The following is an 11,348-nucleotide window of genomic DNA, read 5'->3' on the forward strand; positions in this document are numbered from 1 at the left end:
TGGAGAATGGCATATCTTTCAGTTCTCCCAGCTCAAGAGGTAGGTAAGTGGGAAGACTCAGGGCTTTAGAGTAGGGCAGACTTCATCTGGGTTTATATTTAATCTCTCCTACTTCCTAAGTATCTTTGGGTCATTTAGCTTTCCGATCATTCAGCTGTTTTAACCCCTCTGAGCACAGTGTTCCTTATCCCTGAAAAAGGAACAATGATACCAACTTTGCACGGTTGTTATGGTATTAAATAAAACAGTGTATTCAAAGGGCTCAGTATATTTTGACCTTGCTCAATAAATATTAACCATGATTACAATGATCATTTTGCTTCATGCTGGGGACAGAGGTGTTTCGTGGTGTCAAGGTAGAGCAGAGGCCTCTAGATGAGTTTGATAAAGTTGTGCATCCAATCTTTTGCCACTCTGCACTGAATCCTATCTGCGAAATCCCTCGTGTTTGCTAATGCATGCACACCTGGTATCGGGCTTGCCTGTACGCCACCCACGTCCACTTATGCCCGTTGATGTCCTGTGGGTTCCTTTGTGCTTTATCCAGCTCCAGGTGCCTTGCTTGGAGTGACACACCGGTGGTTTTCTTCAGAGCCCTGCCCTAATGGGACTGTTTGGTCTAGACACCCAGAAAGCAGAAAGCCCCTAAATGTTCGTATCTGTTCCCTCCTCTCACAACCAATGCTTGCTACATGAGTGGGGAATCCGATTTCCTTGCCTTGGAAGACAGGACCAATTCTGAAGTATAATTTACACTCCTGAGCTCACTATAGGATCAGGCTGAAGCTGAAGCTTGGCCTAAAATCCCACATTTGCTTTGCTTCTTTCTCTGACCTGTCCTGTCTCCCTACACCCTTACTGGCTTTTCCTGGGAGCATTCCATAAAAAATCACTTGCATACAAACTCTCATCTCAATGTCTGCTTTTAGGGCTCCTCACTGGGGCGCGCACACACACACACACACACACACCCACACCTGGTTAGCAGGCTTGCTTGGCTTCTGCAGAAATATCCACAGCCTATTAAGTACCCCAAGAGCACACACAAAAGGATTTCCACATTGGAGTGTGTAGAACAGGGGTCGGCAGGGTCCAGATAGTAAATATTTTGGCTTTGTAGGCCACATATAACAGGCTCTGACACATTGCTGACCCTTGGTTTCAGGTCACAATTCCCCTTTCCTTTATTTCTGTTTGTCTGTGTGTTTTTACACTAATGTCTGTCTGTCCCTCCCTATCATTTAGTTGCTAGGTCAGACTGATCACTTGCTCAGAATGATTGGTGTCCCTTTCAGCGCCTTCAAACTTCTGGGAATAAACTGAAAATATGAGGCACAGAATTACTGCTAACACCCGGGTCATCTGTCCAATTGCCAGATAGTTTTTTTTTTTTTTAAACTGCCAGTGTTTGTATTGCAATGGCTCCACAGCCATGTTAATGTCAGCAAAACAGCATTTAGATCTGTGAATCCCCGTGGAAAGCAAGCAATATCAGCACCCAGAAGCATCATTAGTATTTTGTAGTCGTTGCTTTATTGTTCTGCCTCAAACTAGCAACCTTCAGTGGATCATTGACATTAATCCTACTCTGTTACCAGTTTATTTACTAAGCGGTAGAAATTTAGCATGAGCTGAGGTGAGAAAGGCTTATTTACATTCAATATTACTTAACATCCTTGTAATTTTTCCTTTTCATGACAAAGGGAGAATATTTACATTAAAAACACATCAGTAACCTTAGTAATCTCCTTGAGCAGACAAGGGTGCATAAAATCAGAAGGCAAGCTAAAAATGATGGGAACACAAATGCAGTCAAGCCTATTTCAGACGAATTATAAAGCTGTAAGATTAACACAAAAGCTTGCAACATATTTAGCCCAGGGAAGTCAGGAGTTACTGGGTGGTCTCCAGCTTTATCTTGATGAGAGAAATCATTTTTTAAAGAATGGAAAGAAGTCAAGAACTGCATTCGGCATTCAGATCATTGAAATGAAGGAGTTAAGGAGGTTGGTAGCTGCCATTTTATTGTTGTAATATATCTGAAAGTAAAGCTTTTCTTTAAAAATTGAATTTTTATGCAGTATACATTTAAATTTTGTCATCAAATAACTCTTTTTGCTCTAAATAAAATCAATATTGAATTGCAACACCCACAGAGTAGCTAGAATGCATTAGAACTTTGGGATGTAATTTGTACTGGAGCTGTGTTTATAACTCTCTCAACTTGTCTGGCATGTGCCAAAATGACAATAGTGTAGTTCAGGTGTATCTCTGAGAAGCTTCTAGAATTGTTGCATTTCCCAGCTTTATCCATTGTGAGAATAGACTGGGGTCTCAGACACATTGGCAGCTACATAATGGTTTGGGACAACGCTTGGCAAGGAGAGCTGGTGGGCAGAACTCAAAGAACAGATCCAGGTGGGTTAGACATCATTGGCACTGATATTTCCCTGGCACAGATTAAAACTTTGTGCTTTGACCATGTTGTCCCTGGAAGCTGATGTTTTAAACCAAAACCAACGTTCTAAGGATCTATCCTAAAATCTCTGCAACTTTTGAGAATAAAAAATGTTAAATGGCATCAGTAAATTTAAATTGAACTTTCCTTTTAAAATTTGGCAATCAAGGTAGAGTCCTTATGAAGCATGGATTGAAGCAAAGGTAGAAATCATCTGAGCACAATCCCTGCTTGGACCGACATCTTTTCATACCAAGTATAAGGCTTTTTTTCCTGTAAAATTATCTTCACCGTGTTTGGAGAATTCGGAGTTGAATAACGAAAAGTATTGCATTGACTGTGTACATAGGTGATCTGTTGTTACATAACTGTAATACATTATATTTCCCTAATCCTAAATGAATTGACATTTCACATGCAGCTGTCTAATATTTGCTGAGTACGTGACCCTCTGGTGCACAGACAGGTCCTGGAACTACCACGCTGTACCCACCTGGGCCGCTTGAGAGGCAGCTCTCAAGTAGAAGCGTGAGGTCAAGCTAGAGATAGGAAAGAGCTGGCTGGTCCCTCTCAGCGGTGCTGGGGTATGAAAAAGGAGATTATCTATAAATCAGTGATAGGTCTGGGATGGTGAACAGAAGGTTAATCAGAGAACAAGCTGAGACAAAGTAAAGAAGGAAAGTGGTGTCCAGGATGCATGGAATATGCATGGTTAGAAACTCACTAAACAGATATATCCTGGAAGTCTTCAAGTGGTGGGATCTTGGCAGACAAGGTCAGAGTTGGCTTTCCTTTCTCCAAGCTGGAAATAAGAATTCCCTTTGCAATTGATGTTCAGATATTCAGCATCCTTTCTCCTCTACTTAGGAGATCATGATTTTCTTTTCTGTTAGTATGCTTAAGATTTTTATTCTAGCATCACAGGTGAATTATTCTACAATACAGGCATCCCTGAACCTTATCCATTATCTTTCCTTTTTTTACCTTCCATGTGCACTTTTCACAAGTTTTCATTAGTTGTACAACAGGAAGATGGAATAGCCCTGTTGGTTGGATGCCATTAGCAAAGATGGTGGTAGACACTCAGTTCAGCCTGCCTGCATTACTCAGATGCAACTCTGACTCTGACAACTTGAACTTCGTGGTTGAGACTTTCACCTTGTGAACTCTGTATTTATCTGTGGTTCACAGTTGACATGAAGGGTCAGCAAGGGAAAAGTCCTTATGTGAACAGTTAACTTGGCAGCATTTCATAGCCAAGGAAGAAAAGCATCATATTTACTAATGACATTTCTAAGCCACAGGGTATCATCGTTCCTTTGTGTCTTGAGCAGAGAAATGGGAACAATGAGAAGCCAGTGTTTGCTCTTGTGTAAAGTCACAGAGCTCTCCTTTTCCACATACGTCTTATTTTCACACATCTTGGTGCAAACAGACAAAAGCTGTTATTACAGAAGGTGAAGCTGATAGCTTTTAATACATCACATCCACTAGGATGAAGGCATAATTGCGACTTTTATGTTCATTTTACAGTGAATAGTAATTAGCCTTTGGCCCATTACACTGTGTGAACATCGAATTACCCACCTGCTCTTGCCATGTCTCGTTAACTTAAACTATGTGCCTCAAGCTTTATCAGAAAACAACTCCTTCTCCATCTCCTTGCTGACATGCTACTTTAGATAAATTCATTTAGAAGAGTCACAGACTTGAAGCATGATAGTCTCCTAATTTGTCCTGAGAGCTCAGGACAAGGACTTTAAAAGAGATGCTTTTAATTACAGTGGCTGGTGTACATCATGTAGCTTTTTGGAAATGCAGGCACATTACTTCCTTTAAAAACCAAGATGTCTTTTACTTTTGTTTGTGACATTGTTTGTTTAGCCATTAGCTGATTTATGAAGATAATTTGATAACCATGTTACAAAGTCAATGTGTATACTCAGTCCCTGAGAAAAGGCAAGTCGATGATAAATAACCTTTGCTGATTTGCAGCTAAAATTTCGCTTTAGAGGAAACAGGACCCGAGGTGAAATAATCAGGATTATCATCAAATAAAGCACAAAAGAAAACTTATTTCCTTGTAAATAAAAGTGAAATACCTCCACACAATATCAAAGTTAGCAGATGAATCTGATGTGGGCAAGAGACTTAGGATCTCAGAGCTAGGAAAACATTTGGAAAACATTTCGTTGGGCTCTGTAAGTTTACAGAAGAAATTCCAGCCTAAAATATAAAGTATCGTACCTGTGTTTGGAGAAAATATGTACTTCTTTCTTATTATAAATGCTTCAGTGGCTCTAGCCTCCAAATAAAAGTTTGGTGATAGTTAATTTTTGGCTTAAAAAAAATTTACCCACGGAATTCTGTCATTGTCCTGCCTACTTACATAGTGATGATTTTTTGGCAAAGAGAGGGATGACTTTACCATCAGAAGCCCAAGCCACTGGCTAGTTTTGAGCCCAAAGACATCTGTAGGTGTATTAATTTTTTACTGTGGCTGCAACAAATTACCATAAACTTAGTGGCTTAAAACAACACAAATTTATTTTCATCCATTTCTGGAGAAGTCTGAAATCAAAGTTTCAATGGGCTTAAAACCAAAGTGTCAGCAGGGCTGTGCACCTTCTGGAGGCTTCATGGGAGAATTTGTTTCCTTGCCTGTTGCATTTTATAGCAGCCGCCTGCATTCCTTGGCTCGTGGCACCTTCCTCCATCTTCAAAGTGCATCACTCCAACCCCTCCCATCTCAGAGTCCTTAATCTAATCATATCTGCAGTCTCCTTTGCCATTATGACAATGTATTTACAGGTTTCAGGGATTAGTACATGGACATCTCTGGTGGGGGGGCATTATTCTGCTTACCACAGCAGGACTCTGGCAGATGAATAAGGCCCCCAGTACTGTGGGTAGTTTACAGTTTGTTTGGCTTACAATGTTGAAACAATAGCAGCAGTTGTAGTAGCTTCTCTGCTGACTTGGTTGTGTCAGGAAGGTTGGCAGGTTATCTTTGAGTGATTCCCTCGCTGGTCCCTGCATGTCAGAATTGCTGTGTCACACTGGAGCAACTCGTCATGTTATGTCACTCAAAGTGCTGGTTGTGAGATGCAGAAAGCTGAAAACTTAAAGTGCCGTAAAAGACATTTGTAAGTTATGTTTGTTACAATTGTCAAAACTATTTAGAAGCCATAGAAAGCTTTCAGTCGAAGCCCTGATCTCCACAGTAATGAGAAATATACAATGCTTGTACTTCAAAGTAAGTAAGGATAATCTTTGAAAATCCAATTTTAAGATCTTTTATTTATTTTTTTGGCCTGTGACTTGAAACTCACTGTTCCACAACAGAAATACTAGGAAAGACTGAAAGGAAACATTTCTATATAAAGTTTCTATACACAGTACAGTTAACTAATTACATTTGTGGTTCACTAATACCTTGTTTATGAAAAAAAATAACTGGGAGACCTTCAGGGTCTTTTCTAACTCAGGGGGCTGGATAAAATTATCTCAATTTAAACAGCATCTTAAAAGGTTTAGCATCCCGTGGTAAAGATAAAACATCTCATCATTATCAATTAAAAGACTCCTGAGGTCTTTGAAAAGAGGGCTTGTTTGCTTAAAATACGTGAAGGTCATGTTCACCCTGTAATAGTCAATGAGGAGTAGTCATTTGTTATTTTTAAACAGGCTGTCATTTAGCCATTATGAAGATGAATAACATTTGTTATTGCCTAATAATCTTCCTGTTGATTACAGAGAGAAGGCACTTGCAGACACCTTATGTGCCTTTCTTAGTTGCAAGATTATTAATGCCTTTTGATTAAATTTGGTAAACAAAAATTAAGGGCTTTATTCTCCAAGTTTTGAGACTGGCATCTCGGATGCTAAACCATGCCTTGGTCTGTGGTATTTTGAGTTGCATATGTTATTTGCCTACTGTTCATGCAATGTTGCAAAAACAAAGCTCATTTTTTAATATCAAACAGATTGTCAATGGATCATATGCTGCCTCTATTAAGGTTAGTTTTTGGATGTCTGCCTTCTTGAAGAGAGTTAATGAAGCTATAAGTTACCTGTGTGCCTTCATTTGGAGTCAGGCCTAATTATCTGGATCTTGGCCACATTATTGTCCGAGCCTTATTTCTAAAGCAGATGGAGTCACTCAGGAATGACTTCATTTGTATTAATTTGTTGTACTGTCTTCTGCTATTCATCTCAGAAGCACTGTACTGCCTTTGTCACAGAGAGCAGGAAAAGACAAAAGGATTGCAGTCAGAAATTAAGAGAGAAATCTACTCCTTTGGTTCATGGATACTGGTGTTGTAACCTGACGACAATTGAGTGATGGCCACTTTAGGGCAGTGGAACGGGATAACAGGGTAATTATGCTACCTAAGATTTGAGTTTTCACATTTTACACTAGGTCAGATGACAGACACATTGATTCAGCAGTTTAAAAGGGAAGCTCTCTGGCATATTTTTTTGCTCTTGTCAGTTTTTTTTTACCTGATGAGGGCAATTTCCAAGGGAAACCTCCACTTGAGGACTGACTTAGAGGATCCTGTTGCTTGTTGGAAAAAACAATCACTTTGTTATTTATGGATCAGACACAGGATCTCCAGATTACAACCTAGAGGGTGGTGGCATTTCTACCTTGCATTCAGGCTGGAATCATCTCCCAGGAAGAAACCTGTAAGAAATTCTTAATTTAATAATTTTTATAAACTTTCTGTAGAGATATCTAGGGTTGGGTAAAGAGATAAGGAAGAGAATCTGGCTTTTGCATTGACAAGTGATAGTGGTGGCTTCTTTTATTACTACCTTTTGTCAAGAGGGGACTAAAAATTTTCCATGGCTTCTATTTGGTTGATGGGATATGTCAATTTAGTGTAAAAAGTCTTAAATAAATAAAATAATTACAACTTTACTCAATAACCAAATAGCTATTGACAAATAAATGAAATCTAATGACCCCAACTTATTCTAAAATATGCAATTAGAATGTATCTATATTGATATCAAACTGTGTGAATGAATGTTGAGAAGAAAATAGATGACCAACACAATGCCGAGTGTTCACCGATTTGAAAAACCTAAATTATAGAGGTGATTTCTTCAAAAGAATTATTTCTTTGCTCTTCTCAGAAAAGCATCTAGACAGTGACTTTCAGACATTTCTTGGATTATAATATATTTAAGATTTTCATTAGAGATCCCTAAGGTTGGAGTTAAACAAGACAAATTATTGTAAAATACTGAGTTTTGTTCCACATATTAGTTTGCTAGGGCTGTTGTAGTAAAATGCCACAGACTGGGTGGCTTGGACAACCTAAATATATTGTCTCACAGTTCTGGAGGCTGGAAATCCAAGATCAGTATATCAGCAGGGAAAATTGAAACACAGAGATAGACACACACAGTGGGAGAACACCATGTGAAGATGACGGCAGAGATGGGGTGATGCGTCTACAAACCAAGAACACCAAAGATTGCCAGCAGCCACCAGAAGCGAGGGGAGAGGTGTGGAACAGATTTTCCCTCACAGCCCTTGGTGGAAACCAATGGTCAACACCTTGATCTTGGATTTCTCTCCTCTAGAACTGTAAGACAATTAGCTTTTGTTGCTTAAGCCACCCAGTTTGTGGTACTTTGTTATGGCAGCCCTGACACACTAATCCAGCTGCTTCTAGGATTCGGATTTCAGTTTCTCCTTCGACCTCCTTGTCTGCCACCCAATCTAAGTGAGCTCCTCTCAGGCCTCTCTCACACATCAGGTTTCCTTCTTGCCATGTTTCTTTATTTCTCTCTTGTAAGTGCTAAGCTTTTTCAAAAGGGACCTTGCCTCCGTTTACCTCTAAGGCCCAACTTTAAGAACAGGGCCAGCTCAGAGAAGGCACTGCATAAATATTTTTTGAGTAAATAAATCGTTCTATGATTATTCCCCATATTATATCTTCAGTGCTTGAAATAAGACACTGATTAATGAGTAAAATATCATAAGAATTAATTGGTAATAGCTTCAATATATTACAATTTTTTACATTTTAAAAGTTTTTACTTTTAAACTATCAAGTCATGAGATCTTGGAATATCACTTTAAATTTTAGTTTTGCTTTTTTTTTTAAAGAATAATAACTTGCAGCAAGTAGTAACATAATTTAATTGGTAAAGAAATTGCATTTAAATAGAATCATCACAAAAATGTAAAATAAACCAAATGCTCCATCTATTCAAAACATCTTTTGTTTGACTCTCTAAAAGAAGATAATTCAATTTGAAAAGATCAGATGTATTGATTGAGATATGATTTCTAAGGTACTTAATGGAAGAATGAAGCAAATGAAAAGAAAATTTATCTTTCATATTTGTTAATATCTTACTGGAGAACTCTGCAGGGTTAGTTTTAGTCATACTAAAGTAGGATTTTTTTTAAAGCCTGTTATATATCCAAACATTATATTCATTAAAATCATCTGGGTAAGATATCAAGATTTCTGACAACTAATATTATGTTGCCAGTTATGAAGTTTTGCAAAAATCTATAATATTGTGTGATTGAGTGTGTTGTGCATTAAAAATTGCCATGAAGAAAACTTCCACTGATACTTTTGAAAGGTCCTGCCCCTTTTACCTGAGAAGTTGCTCATGAAGACTTTAAATTAAATCTAAATATATGAATTTGGGCACTATCTTTTTAATGTATATTTGTATTGTGGTGTTTTTATATATACACACATATATATCACATATATATTATATGTAAGATACCTATATATAATACACTATATATATACAGGCACAAATCATAAGCATACAGCTCTGTTAATTTTCACAAAGGGAACATACCAGTACAACCAGCACCAGAACAGAAAATAGAGCATTGTTGGTTGAAGGTGAACTCAAGTGTTTCAACCCTTTTCTACTTGCATGTTTGCCTTTTTCTTTCCATATACTCAGTATAAGCACTTGGTTGCATGTAAAAACTACACGTGTTCTCCCATTTTGTAACTTACTTCTTCACTCATTTTTGGATGTCTCTTGTTAACAGGCATCTTTTATTTTAGTGTAATCCAGTTTCACAATCTTTTACTTTAGTACTAGTGTGTGTGTGTGTCCTGCTTCAGAAATGTTTGCCTATCCCAAGCTCATGAAGATATTTTCCTATGTTTGCTTCTAAAACCCTCATTGTTTTAGTTTTCCTATTTAGATCTATGACTCATCTGGAGTTAATATTTATATGTCGTGCAAGGTCTGGTCAAAATTCATGCTTTATTTTTTTCAATAGGGGTAGTCAGTTGATCCAACATCATATTTTATTTTGTTAAACAAGGAAAATTTCTCCATTTAATTCAAGGGAATTTCAGCATAATTTACTATTATCCTTGACAGAACTTTCTGAAGTAACTTGACAGCCTTATTTTCTGGGGAAATAGTATCTTCCTCAGGATTTCATGGACTTCTAATCTAATACACCATCTACGTTTTTGCCATCTACTGGTCCTTAGTCTCTTTCATAATTGAATCTGACCCTTAAGTTAGCGACTACCCTTGGTTGCTTTTATCTTTGTTCAAATTTACTCGTGCTGTGGCTTCCATGTTTGCTTATTTATTCAACAAACATTTATTTTATACCTAACCTAAGAATATGCTATAATAGATGGTTTAAAGATTTAAAAATGAGCAAAACAGGGTTGTTTGCCCTTAAAAAGTCATAATATATAGTAGTGGATAGAGGAAGAAAAAATAAAGAAAATTGAAATATGTTATATATAATAAATGTTATCATAGAGTTGTGTTCCTCAAACTTTTTTCACCATTGCCTCCTTAATGAAACATTTCAGACAGTTTTTACCTAATTGTTCCTCTCACGAAAGCCTAATACCACTGATAAATATACCATATATCTGTGTGCTTATGTTCTGTATGTACATCTGTGTTTTATACAGACAAGGGTTAAGATTCTTTTTCTCCCCTCCCAAGAACTGATTTTCTCCCCATTAGCGGTAGTACTGCCTCAGTTGAGAATGTGTCTTATAGATTTACCTGTTGCGCACAATGTGAGCTCATTGGAGGTACTTCTAACCTTGACTGTACAGGTTATGAGGACTTTCTTGAAGGAAGTGATGTTTAATTTGAACTTTTAAGACTAAGCAAAAATTAAACAGGTAAAAAGTGCTTGCGAGTTGTAAATCTAGAACCCAATGTGTGCAAAGACAGAATGGCATGAGAAGGGTAGCATATTCAGGGAACTATGAAGAGTTCAGTAAGACTGGAGCATAAAATTCAAGGGTGAGAAATAAAGAGAGATGAGGACGAGTCCCTTCAAAATCTACATATTATGAATTACTGATCTAAACTCCATATTGTCTTCAGTACAGATGCCAGAGAGTCATTTCAAAGTCAGCATCCTTGGTAAAACATAGCATCTCCTACTTCTTTAGCTGCACTATTTGGCTTTTTTTTTTTTTTTTTCTTGGCTAACACTGTCTTAACTTCCTGAGGTGTCCAATCTATAAAGCCAACAATTTATCTTTAATTCTTATCTTTCTTATACAAAGTTCCTATCACAACTTCTGTTCAGGTTTTGAATCTCTTTTTGTTATGATTGTAGTTGTTTTCTTTCTGACTGATAGTCTCTTTCCCTACACCGTCTTCAATGCTGTTGCCAGCCCTTCTAGTTCCCCATTGAGATACTAAGGAAAAGACAGAGAAAAAGTGAATATTAAATTTTAGATTAATAGACAACCATATAACAGACTATGGAAAGGATTTCTGTAAGATAAGGCCAATGTAGCTGGATTAAGAAAGCAATTAGCTTACCATACTTCTTAGAAAAAGGGCTGAGCCAGCTACCTTAAAGACAGTAGGAGAAACAGCCTTATTTGTGTAA

Source organism: Symphalangus syndactylus, chromosome 1, assembly GCF_028878055.3.
Source record: "Symphalangus syndactylus isolate Jambi chromosome 1, NHGRI_mSymSyn1-v2.1_pri, whole genome shotgun sequence".
Lineage (NCBI taxonomy): Eukaryota > Metazoa > Chordata > Mammalia > Primates > Hylobatidae > Symphalangus > Symphalangus syndactylus.